Genomic DNA, 12,403 nt, shown 5'->3' with positions numbered 1-12,403 from the left:
AGGGGTTTGTGTATGTTGTATAATTTTGTGACGGTGAGAGAAACGCTGGCAGGCTTGGGTGCGCTTGAACATTCAGGGCAGAGCTGGGAGTTTGCAGCAGCAGTTTCAAATGAGGGGGATTGAAAAAAATGCTGAGCGATAGCAGAATTCTTAGAAATAATTCCTCCTTGGGACAGGAAGACCTTCCTTAACAAATTGTCAAATCCATCATGGAGGGAACAAAGGCGCCGCGATGGCAGAACTCTGCGTGTGGCAGCAGATCTTGGAGAAGCAGATCGCAAAGGTGCCTGTTCTTGAATTCCCTTTGAACAGGGAGTTGAAATTTGGGTGCAGCCCTGGCTTTTGAGAATGCTTGGCAGGTAGGCCACGGGCCTCCAGGTTTAGTGGCATCTTGGGTCTCCCAATGGGTGAGGCAAGTCTCCTTGAGGTGGCACACAGAGTTGAATACAGGCATCCCCCCTGTATCCACAGACCCACTGTCTGCAGATACAGTTATCCTCCTAAATGCCAGAGGGAGGAGACTAAGGACACAATCCTAACTAGCTTTCCAGCACCAAGGTAAGGGCAGTGCAACTCCGAGGTAAGGGAACAAACATTGCGTTACCTTGAGGAAGTCTCCATGACTCTGTGCATCCCCCCCAATTGCAGGATGTAACATGTGACCCACTGGTGCAGCTATGCCATTACTAGAAAGTTGGTTAGGATTGTGCGCTATGTCATCAGTAACAGGAAGCTTCCTGTTAACTTTCTGGCTGTTTCCCTCTAGCACAGCGGTCTCCAAACTGGAGATCACTGCGTGCCAAAAACAGTCTCCTTGGCTTGACTGAACCTTACTGTTCCTTTGGGGAGCCTGTCATCTCTGCACCCAGTCTCCCCCAAACTTTGTGCCAGCTAGCCATGCCAGCCCTGAAATCCGGGTGCAAAGCCTGCTGGGGGCTAGAGAATGCTGGTGCAAGGTTTGGGGGAGATCAGGCTTGAAGATGAAAGGCTCCCCTGTGGAACGATAAACTCTGTTCACCCGGGAGGGGTTAGCACCAGTGCTGGATCTGGCCCGCAGGCTGTAGTTTGGAGAGCCCTGCTCTAGCGTTCAGGCTGCCCGCCTGCTTGTTGCATTCCTATTCTTGCGTTCTGTAAAAGGAAGAAACAGGCTTGCTTGGCACCAGGGTAAAAAAGAAAAATGAAGGCAGTGGGCACAGGAGGGCAGGGAGAAGTAAGTATTGTACTTCCCTGTATAGGGCTTCCTTTTATCAGTGGTTTCTGCATCCACAGGAAGGGGCTAAGAATGTATCCCCTGTGGATATGGGGGTGGTGGTGCCTATACTATATATTCCCCACAATTTCACAGATGAAGCTTCTTTCTGCCGAGGTGAACTTCTGGTTGTTCTGTTCGGATGGTTTTGGGGAACTGCATCACAGCGCTCTTGGGGCATATTCACACAATCATGTCCTGACTCCTGGTTTCCAGAGCGAATCAGGTAGCTGGCCTGCTGGGACATCTTCATGTTACCTGGTGATACAGAGTGATGGGCAAAAAAGGGGGGGGAGTTAGAATTTTGGTTATGTTGCAAGTGCTCTTGGAGAGGCTGCCTTGGTGGGTCAGAGGTGGTGGAACACAGAGAGCTTCAGAAGAGCCCTGCTGGATCAGAACCAAGGCCCATTTAGCTGTTGGCATGCTTGAGGTGTGGTGTGCAGGAAGCAGATGGAAAAAGTGCTGTGTTTTTGCCTTGAGAGGGTCTGATGAACCAGGAGGCGGAGGTTTTGGGCAGACTGACAAAGCAAGTGGAGGGTTACTGATGTGAGCAAAAACCATTGCAGTGGTGTACCGGGGGGGGGGGAGAGCAAGGTGAACAAATGCCCTGAGTGTTAGGTTTGGAGGAAGCGGTGCTGCACCACCATCTACTCCCCCGTGGCACCCCCCTCCCCACAGCACTCAGTTGACTGCTGATAGTTTTGGTGCACTGCTCTGAGGGCTGCCCCATGAGGGTCTCCCCCCCAAGGCATTCAGAGAGTCAGGGAAGCCGCGGGCAGCCCCTCTGGCCCTTAGAAAGCCTCTGGAGGGAGGCAGTGGGTGTAGGGGGGGCAGCACCTCCTGGTGGGGTGTGGTACCACTGGAAGTGCTGCAGTGCTAGGAACGCCATTGAGTCGTTGATCAGTTTGGTGACGACTTTCTTCCAAGGGCTTGTGGGAAACAGGTCTTCTCCTGGTCTTGAGTCAGCCCTATCTATGCCGTGTTTGCAGGTTTGAAGGTTCTGACTGCATCAGAAGCCACATTTGCATTGTTGTCGGTTTTGGTTCATAGCTTGTTCCATTCCTCTTTGCTTTTTACGTTTGTAAATTCCTGTGGGTGGGCTGCGTGCATCTCTCCAGGCCTGGCTCTTCTCCCCCCCCCCCCCCACAGTGGTTGGCTCTCTTGTCTTCTGTAATTACTTCTGGAGGCAAGAGTTATCTTTGGTCGTTCAAGTCCTGTGCGTTTCAGCTCCCCCCCCAATGCAATAAAGTAGCCAACTTATGTTTTCCGGATTTCACTAGGTGGCCATAAATGTCAGGTTACCTTCTGAAGCTGTATTTATGCTCCTTGGTGCCGCCATTTTCGCTGTTTCCTCTCTCTCCCGTCCCCAATGTAAACTTTGGGCTTGCCAAATGTGTTTGGTCTTTGGGCCTGAATGGATTAAGCAAGGAGATATAAATTCTTTCTGACTGCGCTGGAGTATTTAAAATGCAGGGAAGAAGCAGTCCGTAGAAGGGAAGGTGGGCGGTATAGGGGGGGGGTTGGAGAGGGAGCTATGAATTCAAGGGCTGGCACCCGGTTTATGTAAAAGAAACATTTTGCTCAATTGTCATCTGCTTCACTTTTTAAAGCTTTGATATGATGGAGCAATAAAAAAGGCCAGTGAGGCATTTCAGACCGGAGATATGAACTCCTCCTGAGCCAATTAAGCTGTCAGTATGTCCTGCTGTCACCTCCTCCCCTGACAAAGTGGATCACTGTTTCTCAGTCTGGTGGCACTTGCCGGCTGATACAAAGTCAATCTGGCAATTTATAATCTTGTGATACATTGTAAAAGTACATTAATCTGTGTTTGAAACAGAGCAAGAGGATGTGGATGTGGGAAAAGCTTTCTTACCAACCTACAAATTCCAAGTTACCTGTGTATGCACCACACTTGACTTAACCATGGTTAGGTCAACTGTGGTTTAAGTCAGCGTTTCTCAAACTGTGGCCATGAGCCAATTTCAGGTGGGTCCCCGTTCATTTCAATGTTTTATTTTTGATAGACTTGATGCTTCCATGCTATGTGACTGCGTTTGGGGAAATGTTATGGACCTGTACTTTTAACAATGATAGTAAATGGGACTTACACCTGGGTAAGTGTGAGTAGGATCAGCAGTGGACCCCCCCCAGCCCCACACCTGGGGCAAAGGTTTGTGATGGCACCCCCATGGGCTATTGCTGCCCCCCCTGCAGAAATCTACCTCCTGCTCACCTGAGGCTCATGGAGCCTTGTGTGACCCAGGAACGGATCAGGGAAACCTCTGTGAGGTTCCCAGGCACTATAAACTGTGCCTCCAGAAAATTGGAAGCATAGTTTCCACCCCTGTTGGGAGCCCCAGAGAGGCTTCTGCAGGGTCCTGGCGCCTAACGCCTGGGGCATTTGCCCCATCGGACCTAATGGTAGGTCTGCAACTGGGTAGGATTGCAGCCTGGGATTGTCAAAAAATTTTCCTGCTTGATGATGTCACTTCCAGTCATGACATCACTTTGAATGGGTCCTGACAGATTCTCATTCTACAAAGTGGGTCCCAGTGCTAAAAGTTTGAGAACCGCTGACTTAAATAATGACCACACTGGTTTTGAGGATTGGCTCATTGGCTTAGTTGGTGCAACCCAGAGAAGGAGGAAGCTTGGAAGCTGGCCACTGGCTTGTGCTTTTTGAAACCGTGGAGGAACATTTCAAATGATGCTGTGTAGCCATTGGAAGTCCCCTCGCCCTTTTAGTTAGATCGACCAGGAGAGAAAGGAATTAAGGGAATGCAAAATGGGGTTCTTGGGGGTTCGGGCACACAGCAGGTCTCCATCATCCCATTGGCAGCCTCATTGCAGAGCCCCTGGTTGATGTGAGAAGGTCCTGTAGCCGTAATCCAAGTGAGGCACCAGAATCAAAACGGCAAGAGAGCCTTCCAAATTGCAGCCGTTTCTCTCCTGACTCCTCTGCAGCAGAAGAAGAGTCTGCAGCAGACACTTGCTTACTGATGCTCAGCGGGAGAGCTGGCAGTCCTGGCAGAGTTTCTAGGGCAGCAAAAGGACCGCACACTTCTGCAGATGCCTTCCTTGTCTCTCTCCCCCCCCCTCCTTGGGGGCCTCAAGTTAATGGAGAGCCTTGACAGCCACTTCAGCCCAAGTGAGAGTGAACACACACAGGCCTCCGGGGCATCAGGGATCTGTGTTTACCTTCTATGGAGTCTCTCGGAGATGCCAGACAGATCAGGAGTCGGACTGGCGAGGGGAGCAAGTGGTTTGGAGCCTGCTTTGGGAATCAGACCAGCCTTTGTCTGGTCCTTGTTCTAATTGGAGGCGGGGGGGGGGAGAGAGAGAGGGAATTCTTCGGGCAACCAGAAGGATTGTCCAGAAATGCCTCGGTGACTTTCGTCAGCATCATGAGAGTTTGGAATAACTGGAAGCAGGATGTTGGGGTGGGTGGCCTCAGGTCAGGATGCTGGAAGCTTGATGGTGCCAGTGCCCTGGTGGATGGGCTCTGATCACACAGGGCTCTGATGTAACTTGGAACAGACAGGATTTTTCACATTGACTCCTCAGACTGGCGGTTCTTTTCACGACTCCCTCAGTGAGTTTTTTTGGCTTAATTGGGTCCTCTGAATTTTTCCCCCTATGTGGTCCCTTGAATTGTAAAGCATATTTGAGGGAGAGTGGATCTCCTGGACTTCCTTGTCAGCAGGAGTGCTGACAGTTTGTCATCAGCAAGATGGCTCAAACATTTTTCCAAGAATTGTAGCTGAGGCCTGCCAGGTTCATCAGGAGGTCTACTGAGACATTTGCCTAGGGGCACATGTTAAATGTTTCACTCAGGTTCACAGAGGCTTTCACTCAAGTATTCCTTTTATATTTATCTGGGATTTTTAAAAATTCAGTCGTTTCAGTCCTGGAGGCTGAAAAGTGTGGTAAACATCTGCAGAACAAACAAATACTCTTAAAAAATATTGTTTGAAACTGTTGCAACCCTCTTCAAGAGCTGGGATGAAATGAGCCAGATCTTTTGATGAAGGTCAGTAAGTTTTGGAATAGGAATTAGCAGCAGGAGAAGAAACAGTCTAATAAAAGATTTAAAATTCATTTTTTTGTTGTGTAGTTTTAAGGGGCTGCGCCAACAGCGGGATGTTGGCGATGGGCTTGTGCACTTTCCAATTTTCTCTGCTGTCTTGTTTTTACCCTGGTTTGCAGTGGACAGCAATTCACATTAGGTTGTCTAGTCCAGTGTCTTCTACCTTTTTCGTGCTATGACCCCAAAAAATAAAGTATGAGACTTGGGACCCACAGCCAATCTCCCCCCCCCGGGACCCAATCTGCCCCCATCACCGCTTTCCCTGTTTCCCCTACCTCTTTTGTCTTCACAACAACCCTGTGAGACAGCAACCTGCACAAGGCTGGCCTCAGGAGTTTCAGGGCAAGACAGCAAGAAGAGGCCATGCAGATTATATCAAGAGTTTTTATAAGACGGTCCCATTATTGGATTGGTCCCAAGCCCTCTCTTGCAAGGCTTTGAAAGTTTGTCTTGACCCTCCAGATGAGGCTTTGTGAACTCACTGGGGTCTTGGCCCACAGTTTGAAGAACACTGTTCTGGTCTGGAGGAGGTGGAACTCCAGGTGACGTAACACAGTGCCAATGTTGTGGAGCAGAGAATGACCAGCCTATTGTGGGATGGTGATCCAGTGATTCATTCAGCTTTATAAAACGTCTGATAATCCACTTCTCTCCCACCTCTTCAAAACCTATCATGGGTGACAGGAGAATATGATGCCTGTGTGATTAGTATCTTAATAAGGATACTTATTAAGAGCTCCTTAATAAGGATTTTATATATTTGTGTGTACCTGTATAGCAGTGATTTTCAATCTTTTTCATCTCACGGCGCACTGATAAGGCACTAAAATGTTCAAGGCTCATCACCAGGTTTTTGACTATTGACAAGGCACACCACACTGCAGTGGGGGGCTCATGTCTCCCATTGGCCCTATTAATAAATCACCTTCTCGCAAATCCCTGTGGCACACCAGTGTGGCCACCGCACAGTGGTTGAAAATGGCTGATGTATAGGGACAGTACGTGTGTATCTCTACAGAAGCCCAAACAGGTCATGCTCTTAAGTATTTTGGTGGATGAAGAGTCAATTCTTCTGTGCGGTCCTCAGATGTCTGCTGCGCATGGGGAGCCTGTTGGCCTTGGCCATGTGCAATGTATTGGAAATTCAGGAATTGATTCCTAACAGCCGGAGTGAGTTAAGCACCCACTTGAGGGGGAATCTCTTCAGCCTTGCGCCGCGAATCAATGTTTCCGCTGCAAAGCTTGGTGACCTATGTGCTGAGTCGCTGAGCTCTTCTTTTGTCATCGCTGTTCAGAAGGGGACGTTGTCTGGATTTTAAATTAATAAATGTTTAACTGAGCCGAAGCTTGAATTTTAAAATGCCTGGAGACGCATGCGGGGGAAAGATCCCTGATGTGTTAATGCCTGGCTTCTGAATATGGACAGCCAGATTGCATTGCTAATGTCCCTCCATGTAGGACTGTGAGCAGGGAGGGGGCAGCTTTGTGTATGATGTTTAGAGGCAACGGGATGGAGAAAGACGGGGCGGTCTTGGGTGCACATGGCCGTTTGCAGATGGCCGATGATGAAGAAGAAGATGATGATAATAATAATAATATAGGTATTTCTATACTGCCTTTCTAGGTCCTCAGATTTCTCCTTGGACTTTATTCAAAGCGGTTTACATGGGCAGGCAATTTAAATCCCTGTAGGGATTTTTTCTATCTTTCAAGAAACCACAACATCCAGGTGTTTCTTTCTTGATCTGACCGCACATTCTGGCCTCCATCCTCCCACGCTCAGAGCAGATGGAATAGCTCTGCTCTGCTTGTCAGCTGCTTCAAGGTCGCAGGGTGCCGGTGGCCTCGAACTGGTGACCTTCGGATGTTATCTTCAGGCAAATGGAGGCTCAACACTCTAGACCAGACGTCCTGCCCCAGTGATGTAGACTCGAGTCCTGCAACTCACTCCCAAGTCCCGTGAATCACTGGCTCGGACTCTACTTGGAACTGAGAGGCAGTGATTTGGGACTTGACCTGTGTCCGTGTGCATTCATGCTTACCTTGCCATGCTGTAGCTGACCAGTTTTCCTTGCTAAGGTGCTCTTGTTCATGTTTGTGCATCACTGTTTGAAGATGCTTTTTATCTATGGCAGGCCTTTAGAACCTATTCCTGTTCTTTTTAAGCGGCAAAGCACAGCTGCATTGAAAAAATGAAACCCCACCACGCAGTTCTGTACTCTACTTGCTCTCTTCAAAGATAGTCTTTCATTATCAGAGGGCGTGAAGGTTGTGTTTTAAAGGAGCAATTTAAACACTGGGGAGAAGCAGCACAACCGTTCCTGGGATCAGTGCGCCTCTCTGCAAAGCCCTACTTGACAAGGAATTTTTGAAACTGTGAATTACAACAAATGGCTTAGTTTTCAGGTGGTTGTATTGACTCAATTTATTGCAATAAGGTATTAACAGCAAAAAATAGTATTTGCAATTGTAAAGAAATCATGTCCATTTTTTCCTCCCCATTTCTCTTGTGTCTAAATTGTGTCCATTCCTCTTGCATCCATTTTTTCCTCCCCATTCCAAGTCTAAATTTTAGATCATAAACTGTTCGAAGTCTATTCTAAGGGTCAGGGTAGATGCAGAGGTGTCACCAGGGTTTGTCATCCGGTGTGAGAGCTCATTGCGTCACCCTCATGATGGACCTCCTCCCATACCAGACCATACTGAATAAATTACAATATCATAAGCACAGCCTCAATGCAGTGGCGTTGCTCGGATTGGTTGGCAACCTTCAGTCTTGAAAGACTGTCGTAGAAGCCTACAGCACCCGGTATTCCCAGGCGGTCTCCCATCCAAGTACTAACCAGGCCTGACCCTGCTTAGCTTCCAAGATCAGACAAGATCAGGTATCTGCAGGGTTGGTATCACCCCTATGAACTTTATTTATTTTGCTATACAACAGTCTAGGTCACCCAAAAAATCAGTGACCCACTTGATGACACACAACTGAATCGGAGTTCTAGTATTAGCTCTGATACATGGAAATGAGACCTGACTCAGGCTAACACCTTATTGGTTCCCTGCTGTGTTATGACAACACCTCTTTGGCTCTTGGAACAATCAATCTCGTCAGTCATTGTTGAGTTAAGAACATTTACTTTTTGTTACACAAGGCAGTCATGTTTTCCTTTTCTGGTTATTTGGCTATAACTTTTGGTAGAATACAGATATTTCAATGTAATTTGTTGCATTGCATTCTGCATTAAATTGTGCTTTGAATGATATATAGCAGGACAGTACTTGAAAATACAAAGATTTACAGAATTTTGGCCAGTAGTGTTGTCAACTTGAGTGTACCACCTGGTAAAGTCAGCACACCTCTAGTGATGCCACTGGGTAGGTGCTGCTTTAAACCATGTGTTTGGGGCTTACTTTTTTTTGTTTGGTATATAGGTGGATCAGGGCCATGGTGTGGGGTAGAATAATAATATAATACAGGTATTTCTATACCACCTTTCTTGGTCCTTAGATTTCTCCTTAGACTTTATTCAAGGCATTTACATAGGCAGGCAATTTAAATCCCCGTAGGGATTTTTACAGTTTGAAAGAAGGTTTCTATCTTTCAAGAAACCACAACATTCAGATGTTTCTTTCTTGATCTGGTTGCACATTCTGGCCTCCATCCTCCCACACTCAGAGCAGATGGAATAGCTTGGCTCAGCTTTTCAGTTGCTTCAAGGTCGCACGGTGCCAGTGGCCTCGAACTGGTGACCTGCGGATGTTATCTTCAGGCAAGCGGAGGCTCTACCCTCTAGACCAGACCTCCTGCCTGAGTTTAATTCTCTCCCAATGGGTCCTTCATGGCTGTTTTCTTGGAGGGGGGGGGGTGCCAGGAGCTCCTAGTAGCACAAGCAGGAACTTGTTTTCAGGATAAATAGCTGCTGACCATCTATTTTAGAACCATGGCAGCGGAGAGGGCTTAAACCCACTGTCTACTTCCCCTTCCTGCTCTGACTTCAGTCTGCAGGAGTCCTGGTTCAGCCAGCAACCAGTTTAGAGTAGTATCCATTTTGATTCTTGGTGGCAGATTACATATTTTGTATGCTGAAGGTTTCCAGTTCATTCCTTGGCATCTCGGATGGAAAGGGTCTTGGATGGGGGAGTGATGGAGAAGATTACCCCCATCTGCCTGAGGGTGGCTCCTAGTCAAGGGCGATGTGCTCGGCTAGATGGGCCAATCGTTTGACTTGGTATAAGTTCAGGGCCTGAGGCTGAGAAATGACCGTATGCATTTTACATAGAACCACTAAGAGTTACTCAATACTCCAGGGGTGGCCAAAACATACAATAAACTTCAGATGTGTAAGAGCCACAATATTTAAGCAGCATTAAATTCTTAAATAGATTTACTCGCTGTGAATAATAAATAATAATAATAAACTTTATTTATATCCCGTCCTTCTCCCCGAAGGGACCCAGGGCGGCTTACAACATATTAAAAACAGATTAAAAACATAATTTAACCGCAAATAAAAGCATATTAAAACACATTAACAGATACCCATAAAAACAGTAGTCAGATAAAAAGTCAGATATAAAGAGCAAAACGCAGCAAATCATAGAGGAATCAAGCCTATAAAAATACTAAAAGATATAGAAAAGATGTTAAAAAAAGGCCATGAGCTCAGAAGGCTTGTTTAAACAAAAAGGTCTTCAGGCCTTGCCGAAAAGTCTCAAGAGAGGGAGCCATTCTCAAGTCAAGGGGAAGGGAGTTCCATAACGTTGGTGCCACTACTGAGAAGGCCCTATTTCTTGCCGCCGCCCCACGTACCTCCTTAGGTGGCGGCACTTGTAAAAAGGCCTTCTCTGATGACCTAAGACAGGGGTGCTCACACTTTTTTGGCTCGAGAGCTACTTTGAAACCCAGCAAGGCCCGGAGATCTACCAGGGGGGAAGGAAGCGTCTGACAGACACCCCCTTTAATGTATGGAGCCCCTGCTGGAGTCTAGTCAGTTTCCTCAGTTTTGTTGCTGCATGCCTGAAGAGCAGCTAAAGTGTCAGTTTCAGTGTCAGTTTAGTGTCAGCTAAATATGTCAGTTTCGTCTAGTCACTAGACGAAACTGACATATTAACAGTTTGGAAAGACAGGGCTCTGCGATCTACTCATTTTGCCTCGCGATCTACCGGTAGATCGCGATCCACCTATTGAGCACCCCTGACCTAAGAGGACAAGCCGAATTGTGCGGAAGTAGGCGATCTCTGAGATGCTCTGGCCCAGAGCAGTATAGGGCTTTAAAGGTCAAAACCAGCACCTTGAATTGGGCCTGGAAACAAATGGGCAGCCAATGCAGCCCCCAGAGAAGCAGGCTGAACATTAAACTTGCGTTTTAATTCAGTGAACTTGCACTGTATACCCAGTAAATAATTATAAAGCTTGAAAATTTCTGATTTACACTTTATATTAAAACTCATTTCTGCCCACATACTCTACAGGTAGCACCTAAATGTTGTGTATCAACACCCATGGCACAGATGGGGCACCAAAAGGACATCAGCCAACATATTTCCGAGAGTTGCGTATTTTATGTCAAAGAGCCGTGGTTTGGCCACCCCTGCAGTAGGCTTTCCTAACCACATTAGGGCCAACTCTTGCACATGGCACAATTTTAAATGCCCTTCTTGCTGCTGTGTTGTGTGTGTAAAGAGCTGCAAGAAAGCGAACTCTCTCCCCTCCCTCTTTAACTTGGCAATTTTCCTGTAAGCTTCCCTCTAGCCTTTGCAGTTCCCCCCCATAAAGAGGGAGACGCCTTCCTCCTTTTGAAGTGGAGCATCTCATTTCCCAGTTTTAAGACTGAATAAATGCAGTACGAGTCCCCCCTCCCCTTGCTGTCTTGAAACTGTAGACGCCAGTTGCGAGTGCTCAGGATGAAACAGCTTTCGTCAGGCCCGTGATGCCACTTGAGATAAGAGGCTTTTAAAGATTGTTGCCCCCCCATCAACTGCCAGTGTAGGCCCTGCTCTTTTGATGTCATGCTTTTTTTTGGAGTGTGCATGGAGGAGGGGAGAACACAACTCTCTCCCCCTTCTTCGAAATACCTTGCTTTTTTTTACTTTTCCGGTACGTCTTTGCATGATGTAAAAGTACAGGGTACTTTTGTTTAAAGCCTTATCTTGCTGCGTGCACAGATCGTCTTTATGGTTAGAAGGCACAACCCTCCCGTAGGTGGGGGAGATGATGGAGAGGGTCACGGGGAAGGAGCCGCTACCTGAAAAAACAGCCTGATATCTGAAAAATTAAGTTGATAATAGCCATGCATATCTAGTTCTGTCAGAAGCAAAGGATAAAACGCAACACTGGCCTTTTGGCGGTGGGGAGCATCTCTCTCTAATGTATTTGGAAGGATGCAGTTCACAAAGTGCGTTGCTAATAACCAGGCACATAAGCAATTATTGTTTCTGCTGGGCAAATATATGCCATTTCCTTGAAAATGCATGCAGTTCTTTGCATTAGTGTCGCTAAATAAAAGGTTTGTATCTGACAGTGGAGGCTTTGATTGACATGTGCACACACAAAATAATTTTCTTTGTTTTCCTTCAATTGGATGACAAGAGATGGAAGGAACTGGGTCTTTGCAGCCTGGAGAAGATGTCGTCAGAGTTGTTTTGATTACATTTTCCCCAATTTTTCCAGTGATGTTTGGGACAGAACCATGTACAAGCAGTTGAAAGGGCAGGTGGCTAGCCTTGAATCACTTCTGCAAGGGCAGGAAAAGGGGGACGACACTTTGCCCTCTCAGAAATACTTACTGCTGCTCTTTAGATGGTGGGTCTAAATCAGAGGTGGCCAACCTCTCAGCTTTAGGGCTCCTGGACCTTTAACAATGGTGTTGAGGAGGGAATTTCAGCAGGTGCAGTTTGCCTTCTGTGAGATGAGAAGCAGCACCTGCTGAAATTCCCTCCTCTACACAATTGTTAAAGGTCCAGGAGCTCTAAAGCTGAAAGTTTGCCCCCCCCCCCAGTCTAAATCTAGATAGGAAAAAGTGACTGGCCACTCAGTTTCAACTCGTCAAAGGTTTTTTTTGCCC

At 47.1% G+C, this 12,403-nt stretch overlaps 1 protein-coding gene and 1 pseudogene across 1 annotated transcript in view; one reads left to right on the top strand and one right to left on the bottom strand.

Annotated features, from left to right (window-relative positions):
- Positions 1 to 12,403, top strand: part of GPC3 (glypican 3) — a 172,927-nt gene that overhangs the window by 28,880 nt on the left and 131,644 nt on the right. The window lies entirely within an intron of this gene.
- LOC136663474 (5S ribosomal RNA) lies at positions 8,134 to 8,254 on the bottom strand (annotated as a pseudogene).

The sequence above is a fragment of the Tiliqua scincoides genome, chromosome 12 (assembly GCF_035046505.1).
Source record: "Tiliqua scincoides isolate rTilSci1 chromosome 12, rTilSci1.hap2, whole genome shotgun sequence".
Taxonomy (NCBI): Eukaryota; Metazoa; Chordata; class Lepidosauria; order Squamata; family Scincidae; genus Tiliqua; species Tiliqua scincoides.
Note: the sequence above shows the minus strand (reverse complement) of the source record. Positions and strands in the feature narration are given on the sequence as shown.